Raw genomic sequence first — 10,431 nt, 5'->3', positions numbered from 1 at the left:
TCTTTTTCATGTAGACTGCCTATTTTCTGTTTATTTATTAGGTCTGGTGGGTTTTTATCTTGCTCCTTCATCTGCTGTGTGTTTTTCTGTCTTCTCATTTTGCTTATCTTACTCTGTTTGGGGTCTCTTTTTTGCAGGCTGCAGGTTCGTAGTTCCCGTTGTTTTTGGTGTCTGTCTCCAGTGGCTAAGGTTGGTTCAGTGGGTTGTGTAGGCTTCCTGGTGGAGGGGACTAGTGCCTGTGTTCTGGTGGATGAGGCTAGATCTTGTCTTTCTGGTAGGCAGGTCCACGTCTGGTGGTGTGTTTTGGAGTGTTTGTGGACTTATTATGATTTTAGGCAGCCTCTCTGCTAATGGGTGGGATTGTGTTCCTGTCTTGCTAGTTGTTTGGCATAGGATGTCCAGCACTGTAGCTTGCTGGTCGTTGAGTGAAGCTGGGTGCTGGTGTTGAGATGGAGATCTCTGGGAGATTTTCATCATTTGATATTATGTGGAGCTGGGAGTTGTCTTGTGGGCCAGTGTCCTGAAATTGGCTCTCCCTCCTCAGAGGCACAGCACTGACTCCTGGCTGCTGCAGCAAGAGCCTTTCATCCACACGGCTCCAAATAAAATGGAGAAAAATTAGAAAGAAAGAATGAGTAGAAGTAGAAAGAGAGAAAGAAAGAAAGAAAGGAGGGAGGGAAGGAGGAAGGAGGGAAGGAAGGAAAAAAAGAAAGGAGATAAAGTAAAATAAAATAAAGTAAGACAAAATATAATAAAGTTATTAAAATAAAAAAATAATTATTAAATGAAAAACAAGAAAAAAATTAAGAAAACAAACAAAAAAACCGGACAGATAGAACCCTAGGACAAATGGTGGAAGCAAAGCTATAGAGACAAAATCTCACACAGAAGCATATACATACACACTCACAAAAAGAGGAAAAGGGGAAAAAATCATAAATCTAGCTCTCAACGCCCACCTCCTCAATTTGGGATGATTTGTTGTCTAAAGGAGGGAAGGAAGGAAAGAAAGAAAGAAAGAAGATAAAGTAAAATAAAGTTATTAAAATAAAAAAAATAATTATTAAGAAAAAAATTTTTTTAAAAAAAGGGACGGATAGAACCATAGGACAAATGGTGGAAGCAAAGCTATACAGACAAAATCTCACACAGAAGCGTATACATACACACTCACGAAAAGAGGAAAAGGGGAAAATATCATAAATCTTGCTCTCAAAGTCCACTTCCTTAATTTGGGATGATTCGTTGTATATTCATGTATTCCACAGATGCAGGGTACATCAAGTTGATTGTGGAGCTTTAATCCACTGCTTCTGAGGCTGCTGGGAGAGATTTCCCTTTCTCTTCTTTGTTCTCACAGCTCCAGGGCTCAGCTTTGGATTTGGCCCCGCCTCTGCGTGTAGGTCTCTGGAGCAGAGGGGAGGGAGGGGCACGGCGTGCCGGGGCGAGCCTGCGGTGGCAGAGGCCGGCGTGATATTGCACCAGCCTGAGGCGTGGCGTGCGTTCTCCAGGAGGAGTTGACCCTGGATCCCATGACCCTGACAGTGGCGGGCTGCACAGGCTTCCCGGAAGGGGGTGTGGATAGTGACCTGCGCTTGCACACAGGCTTCTTGGTGGCGGCAGCAGCAGCCTTAGCGTCTCATTCCTGTCTCTGGGTTCCACGCTTTTAGCCGCAGCTCGAGCCCGTCTCTGGAGCTCCTTTAAGCAGCGCTCTTAATCCCCTCTCCTCGCACACCAGGAAACAGAGGTAAGAAAAAGTCTCTTGCCTCTTTGGGAGGTCCAGACTTTTCCCCGGACTCCCTCCTGGCTAGCCGTGGTGCACTAACCCCTCTGCAGGCTGTGTTCACGCTGCCAACCCCAGTCCTCTCCCAGCGCTCCAACCGAAGCCCGAGCCTGAACCCCCAGCCCCACCTGCCCCGGCGGGTGAGCAGACAAGCCTCTCAGGCTGGTGAGTGCCAGTCGGCACTGATCCTCTGTGCGGGAATCTCTCCGCTTTGCCCTCCGCACCCCTGTTGCTGTGCTCTCCTCCGTGGCCCGAAGCGTCCCCCCTCTGCCACCCGCAGTTGCCGCCCGCGAAGGGGCTTCCTAGTGTGTGGAAACCTTTCCTCCTTCACAGCTCCCTCCCACTGGTGCAGGTCCCGTCCCTATTCTTTTGTCTCTGTTTATTCTTTTTTCTTTTGCCCTACCCAGGTATGTGGGGGGTTTCTTGCCTTTTGGGAGGTGTGAGGTCTTCTGCCAGCATTCAGTAGGTGTTCTGTAGGAGTTGTTCCACGTGTAGATGTATTTCTGGTGTATCCGTGGGGAGGAAGGTGATCTCCGCGTCTTACTCTTCCGCCATCTTCCCGGAAGCCTCGCTATTAGTCTTTTTGATGCTCATTTTAAGGTGAATATCTTTTCTCTAGCTGGTTATAGGATCTACAGTTATACCTGGTGTGACATTTTTAATATTTATCTTGCTTGACATTGCTTGCTTGACATTTTGTCTTTTTAAAAATGTGGCTTAATGTCTCTCAACAATTTCAAAACATTCTCGGTCATTATCTTCTCAAATAATACTTCCAGTTCATTCTCACAACTCTTCTGGGACTTTAATTAGCTGTAGATTAAACCTTTTAATTTCATTGACCAGAGTTCTTATACTCTATGATGTTTTTCAACCTATCTTTTTCCTCTCTGTGCTTTATAATGGATATTTTCAATTAACATATTTGAAATATTGATATGTTTTCTAATCTATCCCGGATATATTTCTATATTTTAAATCACTAGCAGTCCTTTTAGTTCTGTCTATTCTGCAGTTAATCCTAGCCATTGAATTCTAAGTTAAATTATTATATTTTTAATTTCTAGAATTGCCATTTTTATAGTTTATATTCTCTGTTAAAATTGCTAATCTGTTTTTTAAAATTTATTTGAACATATTAAGCATAGTTATTTTTAAGTTACTAGTTGATAACTCCATTATTCACATTCTCTCTGGATCTACTTCTATTCCCTATTATTTCTCTTAGGTTTTGATTACATTATCTTGCTTAATTATATGCCTGATTTATTATTATTTTTTGTTGATAAATTCTAATCACTGCATATCAAAAAAATAAAGATAACTTGAGGCTTGGGGTGAGGTTATCTTCCACCAGAGAAAATTTATATTTATTTCTAATAGGTAGTTAAGGACATTAGTAATCAAGGTTTGCTTTAATCGAGTGGGGTTTTTAGATCTTTTGAGAGTGCTTTATGTTTTGTTCACCCTTATTCCAAAGCCTAGGAGATTTGTCAGTCTCTGCCCCGTTGGCAGATTCTGAACTTGAATTTCTTTCCATTTAGCCTCATGAGTCTGTTAAAGCTCTGTGGAAAAGTTTGTTTTGGAAATAGCAGAGACCCATAGGTTGAATTCTCTCAATTTTTGCATTTTTTAATTCATAATTCTTTACTTTCTTGTTGTTTTTCCAGTGAATTAAAACATACTATTCAAAACAATTTGCTCACATTTATTTATTTATTTAACATTTTTATTGGAGTATAATTGCTTTACAATAGTGTGTTAGTTTCTGCTTTAAAACAAAGTGAATCAGCTATACATATACATATATCCCCATTTCTCCTCCATCTTGTGTCTCCCTCCCATCCTCCCTATCCCACCCACCCCTCTAGGTGGTCACAAAGCACCGAGCTGATCTCCCTGTGCTATGCAGCTGCTTCCCACTAGCTATCTATTTTACATTTGGTAGTGTACATGCCACTCTCTCACTTTGTCCCAGCTTACCCTTCTCCCTCCCTGTGTCCTCAAGTCCACTCTCTACATCTGCTTCTTTATTCCTGTCCTGCCCCTAGGTTCATCGGAACCTTTTTTTTTTAACATTCTATATATATGTGTTAGCATACGGTATATGTTTTTCTCTTTCTGACTTACTTCACTCTGTATGACAGACTCTAGGTCCATCCACCTCACTACAAATAACTCAATTTTGTTTCTTTTTATGGCTGAGTAATATTCCATTGTATATATTTGCCACATCTTCTTTATCCATTCATCTGTTGATGGACACTTAGGTTGCTTCCATGTCCTGGCTATTGTAAATAGAGCTGCAATGAACATTGTGGTACATGACTCTTTCTGAATTATAGTTCTCTCAGGGTATATGCCCAGTAGTGGGATTGCTGGGTCGTATGGTAGTTCGATTTTTAGTTTTTTAAGGAACCTTCATACTGTTCTCCCTGCTCACATTTATTGGTTGTTTTAAGCTGGAGAGTTGATCTGGAATATCTAGTTTGCCACTATTGGAAGCAGAACTCCCTTCCAATGATTTAAAAAATTCAATATGTGTGTGTGTCTTATTTCAATGCATTTTATTTATTTTCCAAATCTGACTGGTCATTTTTGCTGTTTCTTCCTTGCTCACGTATCTTGTTTTTCTATTTCTCTCTCTTTTTAAAACAGTCCATTCATAATTATTTTACATTCTATAACTGATAGTTTTAGAACTCTAAAGGCTTAGGGGTTTAAACCTGTGGTGTTTCTGCTCATTCTCATAAATAGTGGAGTATTTCTTCATATGCTTGGTAATTTTTTTTTACTATGAGCTCATATTTTGTTAAAATTCTGTGGGAATCTTGAGGGCCTAACTTGGGGATATTTTCCTCTAGAAAGATCTTGTGCTTGCTCCTTATGGGTACAATTGGATGCTACTAAGTTGATACCATTCGAATATAATATTTCAGCTTCAGGTTTCTCTGGCTGCGCAGATGGTATATATTTGAAATTGTGACCTGAATGATAGCAAGTCAATGGGGCTGATTCTCAGAAGAAACTATTATAATTTGTGTGTGTGTGTGTGTGTATGTGTGTGTGTGTGTGTGTGTGTGTGTGTGTGTGTTTCACCCAGAGACCTGATGAAGACAGACAAGTTCCTGAGAGGTTTCCATTGCTAATATGCAGATATTTTCAACATCTTTCTACTAGTGCTGTAGTACCTTTGAGGCCTCAAATTAATGAAGTCCATAACTCATGGGTCCTTTATTAGGTTGTAGCTGTGAATTCACGACTTGGATGTTTTGGGTGACGAAAAAATACATCTAGCATATCCAAGAACAGATAAAGTAGCATATTAATAGTGATGAAAAAAAATTTTTTAAGTCATGAATAATACTTACAGAGCTCAGGAAGAAAATGCAAAGGCATGAAGTTGCTAAAAATAAGACAATAAGAGGTGGTGGGTACGCTGTCTATAAGATTCCAATTCCAGTTTAAAAAAGAAGATGGCTAAGAAAATGTCTCCTTTAAGTACTTGATCCTGAGACTGCTGGTTTTTGAACTCTGCCTGCACCCAACAAATACCTTCATAGTATACTTTAGGTAGACTTAAATATGTGCTAATATTTCCTGCTGTACTGTGACAACATCCAGTTTCACATTCATATGTGAACTACAACAGTTTAACTTGCTTACGCTTTTCTATTTAAAACTCTATTCTTGGTATAGCCTTTGTTCTATATTTTTTTCCAAGATGCAGAAACATCTTTATCATACATTAAAGATAATGGTCACAGAGTAAAGATTTCCTAATCATAGTAAATTGAAGGAGTTTGGATACAGGATCAGTTCCATGAATTAGGGATTCCAGAGGCTAAAATTAACAGTATTAATGATACAGAGAACAAAAGTTACTATTAAAACATTGTGCATAAATTGCACCTACTACTAATCCATATTATTTGATGATGAGAGAAATGAGGTGAAATAGAAGATTAATGAAAAAATCAGTGCTACTTTCTGTCTTCTTACTAAACAAGACTTGATTTGTATCATCACTATTAGCATCTAAGTATAAATGAGAATAAGATTGGGTCTAGAGGGAGAAGTTGTGTTGAATTTTATGGCCCTGTGTAGGCAAAGTGTAGTGCTTAATTCCACAGCTTTCCACTTATGGTGTGACCACATGCTATTTTTTCCATATCCAGACTAGATATTAAGCGAACTCTTTCTATATATCAAGAAAAAATGCTGCAGAAATATATTTCTTATTTAATTTCTACTATTCTTTTAAATGGCAGTTTGCAGAATGCATCTGGGTGTACAGCTAATGACCCATGAGCAATAAGCAACTGTTTAAGTAAAATGCACTATGAAAAAGCTTTTACCAAACAGCATTTTAATATTTTAAATAGATTTTCCATTGCAGGCTCTTTGTAACTGGATTAGTTCTCTGATGTGTTCTGACAGAGCTGTGGTTAGGGATACTCCATTAACTTTGTCTGTCATCTTATTTTCCCTAGTATCCAGCAGAACACCCTTATATTTCATAATTTGTATTGCTATCAGTGCTGATTTGTAAATGTGCAAATTATAATTAACAGTGGCTACTACTTCTATTAAATATTAAATCATTCTTGCAGCTTATATTTTCCACAGCAGATGGAGCCCTGTGGTATGCAAATAGACTTCCCTTACATTGTCAGCAATTTTTAACCTATATTTTAGCTTAAAGAATACATTTTTCCCCTGTTTGCTTTATGTTTTCTATAACATTTAGGTTAATATTTATTTACTGCAAATTCTCTTTCTACCAATAAGAATTTCATGGACTGTTACATCCCAGCACTGTGGTTTTGTTTCCCTTCATTAAAACTCCTTAATCATCTAGCTTGCTTGTAAGTACGAGAGCTTGTTATTTGTACTGATGCTGCAGCATTGCATAAGGAGCACTTAGTTATATTTTAATATGTATAGCAGAAGCAAAAATGTTAGGTATACCATCGTAGGTTTTAATTTGAAATACAATCTATGTGCACATTTTTCCCCCAGAATAAGCAAAAGCATTTAAGGTTTTATACTGTGTCTTAAACATTCTATTAAATGTCATCAGCCGATTCAGGAAAATGTATTGCAAAAACATTAGAGACGTATAAAATGTATAAATGTAACAGATGCTTGGGACATGGAGAGGAATGTAAAAGTCCAACATTTATCAGGTAACCATAAACCACTAAGAAACATTGATAGAAAGTAACATTCTTGTGATATATAGTATTTTAAGCATGAACTCTTATTTCTGGTATTTATTGCATTGCTGTTGTATTAAAAAAACACTAATCCAGAATTATTGCAACCTTCCCTAACTGTGGATTCCTAAAGTATGAATATTTTGGTTGAGGAGTGAGTTCTAACTTTCTTAACAATGAAAGGATATACACTCTTTAAACCCATCAGAATCAGAAGGTTGTTTCTTTGACAGGTTTTTAAGGGCAAGTTAAGACTGCCGGGGAAACCATAGAACTCAAAGGCATTAACTGACAAATTAAGCAAAGAGTAATGAAAACTTCGATGTGTTTGAATCATCATTCATTGAACTGTAATTGCCTTAGCAGCAGAAAATTAAATTGTAACAAGTAAGGGTCTTGACACTTCCCGCAATTTCTAAAAAAAAGTTTGTACATGCCATGGAGGATAAACAGCAGTCACATGAAATACTGGATGTGAGTCTTTTAATTAATTAATTTTATTTATTTATTTTTTGGAATCAGCCATTCAATAAGACACGCAAGTTTACTGTAACAGCCTGCTTTTTTGGAATCTTTAACACGGAAAATTTTTGATCTGTAGCAGATAATGCAGTTATAAGAAGGGTCTTCTTCAAGGCATAAGGCCAGCTGGTTTATGGGAACAAGTAGAAATGACTTGCCCCTTATATGATAGCCTTCTCCCCCCACATTCTGGGGGAGGAAGAAAAAGCAGGAATATGAGGAGATAATTGTTCAGATTTTGCCTTTATGGGTGTTATTTGCGATTTTCGTTGAAAGCATTTTAATTTATTGTGACTGGGCAAAGAAAGTAATCTCCAGGTAGCAGGTTTTCCTTCCAAGAAAAAGAATACCTTTATTGCTGTTTTTTTTTTTTTTAATGGTATGAATATGCAAAAAGAATACAGGATACTCAGATAGAAAAGCATATTTGGTTTTCTGTGGATATCCTATAGGACTCAAACAGAATGCACAAAAGCTTTATGAAAAAAATTTTTAGATTAATTGAAAGTTGTAGTTACGGAACCCACAAAAACAGCCTGACCAACCTTTCTGTGTGCGTTAGAGACTGTGATTTTCCCAACATCTAATGCTTCAGCTTTGGGTGGGAAACTGTGATGAACATTTGAGTGAGAAAATATGTGTCTGAGTTAGAGCATCTGCTTTCATTACTTAGTTTTCAAGAGGACATTGCAAGTCAAGGAAATGAGTGGGTTTTATCCTGGAGAGAATCCAGGGGAAGCTAGATCTTCTTAAGAAGACAAAGGAAGAGCAGATTTCAACAGCTCTGAGGAGGGAGCTGTGGGTGAGACTGAGTGGGTTGATGGCTTGCTGGGCTGGTCAGTGATGAGCTCTACTCATCTGGGAACAGTGCACCCTCCCTCAGCAGAATGAAGGTTTGTTCAAGGTTCAGGGTTAACCCATTTAAAATCTTCCCATTAAAATATTCCAAAATGAGGTGCCCTAAGAGAAAGGCTTTGCCTCAAATAGCTGTGCTTAATACAGATTGCCTGGAGAGGATCCTGCATGACATTTAGAAAAGCCTGGAAGGAGGAGCATAGTGGGAATGTGGAGAACAAAAACGAACTGGACTTCGGTGTGGAATTTCAAATTTAAAGTTTAGGGAAGGGTTGCCACATAAAGTGACTAAATTTCAGCATCAAGTGATTTCATTAATGCTTCACAAACCATCTATGTTCAGAAAGAGAGTAGGGGATTTGCCTACTGTTCAAATAGTCTATATATTTCTATAGCTTGAAAAATTAAATATAGGACTTAGGACAATAATGACGAGTAGGGTATTTGTTAATATACATATTAAAAGCTGTCACAGCAGCAGAGACTATCAGGCTAGTTTCTATTCCCTCTTTATTCAGGGGCTAAGGCTAAGGGTGGAGGTGTGGGGTGGAGTAGAGAAAGAGGGGGAATGGGATACCCCTGGATAAGCCAGAGAAAATGATTGTTTTGTTTTATTTTAACTTCAAATGCCTATGACAGGCTCTGGGGACCTCACATTGTCAGTAGCTTCTCATATTAGCTAAAGGCAGTGTCTTCTCTGGACCTGACTTCCTTCTCTATGTACCTTTGTATCTTCAGCCAGCAGCATCTACACAGCCAGGTTTAGGTCTCCTAGCTTTCTGCTTACTGTTTCCTACAAAAACTCTAATATTCAAGAACTGTCATGATGGCTATCACAAGGCTAATGTACAAAGTGGATGCAGTGGAATTCAAGGGTCTTTCATTCCCATTTTACTGGATCCTTCTTCCTGACAAGACCTTCTTGTCACCTCTTTCAGGGAGCCCAACCCCAGATATCCTTCCCTGACATACCTCACCCCTCAACCATCCTCTTCTTGGCCTCATTTAAATGTATAAGTTCTGTGGCCTGTGCTCTCAGTACTTTATGTTTATTTAATCTTACCTGGTAAATAAAAATAAGATGCTATTAACTGGGACTTCCCTGGTGGTCCAATGGCTAAGACTCTGCACTCCCAATGCAGGGGGCCTGGTTCGATCCCTGGTCAGGGAACTAGATCCCACATGCCTCAACTAAGAGTTCACATGCCACAACAAAATACCCCACATGCCGCAATGAAGATCCCGTGTATGGCAACTAAGACCCAGCGCAGCCAAACAAATATATAAATAAATAAATATTTTTTCAAAAGGTGCTATTAACTGACAGAGGTCTTTGGATAACGTTTGCCTTTTGATAGAAATTTTCATTTACATGGACCAAGAGACCCGTGCTAAGACCAGTAGGACAGGAGCATCCTTTGTTTTCCTTCCCATCATAAGTTTAACTATTTTGCCCATGAGGAGTTTTGGCCTTCTATTTAAAGTCCATGAGATTATGTAAGGACCCCAAACCAGTGCCTTCCTTTTAAAAAAAAGGTGAAATAAATATCAGTCTTTAGCACATCCTCCAGAATAATACTCGTTCAGGGTCTGTGGGCTTACACAAACCTAGTATTAGGCTTAATGGAAATTAAATAGTAAGTCTAAGTAAAATTACCCTTTAAGGTATTCAGCTTTACAAAAAAAAAAATGTGAACTCCCCTTGACTTCTTCATGTTCCTGGCATTTTATTTTAGATTTTTATGGATCTGCTTTTTTTTTTTTCTTTCTTTCTTTCTTTATTTTAACATCTTTATTGGAGTATAATTGCTTTACAATGGTGTGTTAGTTTCTGCTTTACAACAAAGTGAATCAGTTATATATATACATATGTTCCCATATCTCTTCTCTCTTGCATCTCCCTCCCTCCCGGGTGGGATAGGGAGGGTGGGATATGGATCTGCTTTTGAAGACCCTGAGTGTAATTGTTACAGATAAACGCCTTCTCTGGTAAACTTGAAGGAAACTCCATGCAAAAAGCTTTGTTTCCTGGGAGAGGAAGTGCACAAATTT

The sequence above is a fragment of the Delphinus delphis genome, chromosome 1 (genome assembly GCF_949987515.2).
Source record: "Delphinus delphis chromosome 1, mDelDel1.2, whole genome shotgun sequence".
Classification (NCBI taxonomy): Eukaryota; Metazoa; Chordata; class Mammalia; order Artiodactyla; family Delphinidae; genus Delphinus; species Delphinus delphis.
Note: the sequence above shows the minus strand (reverse complement) of the source record.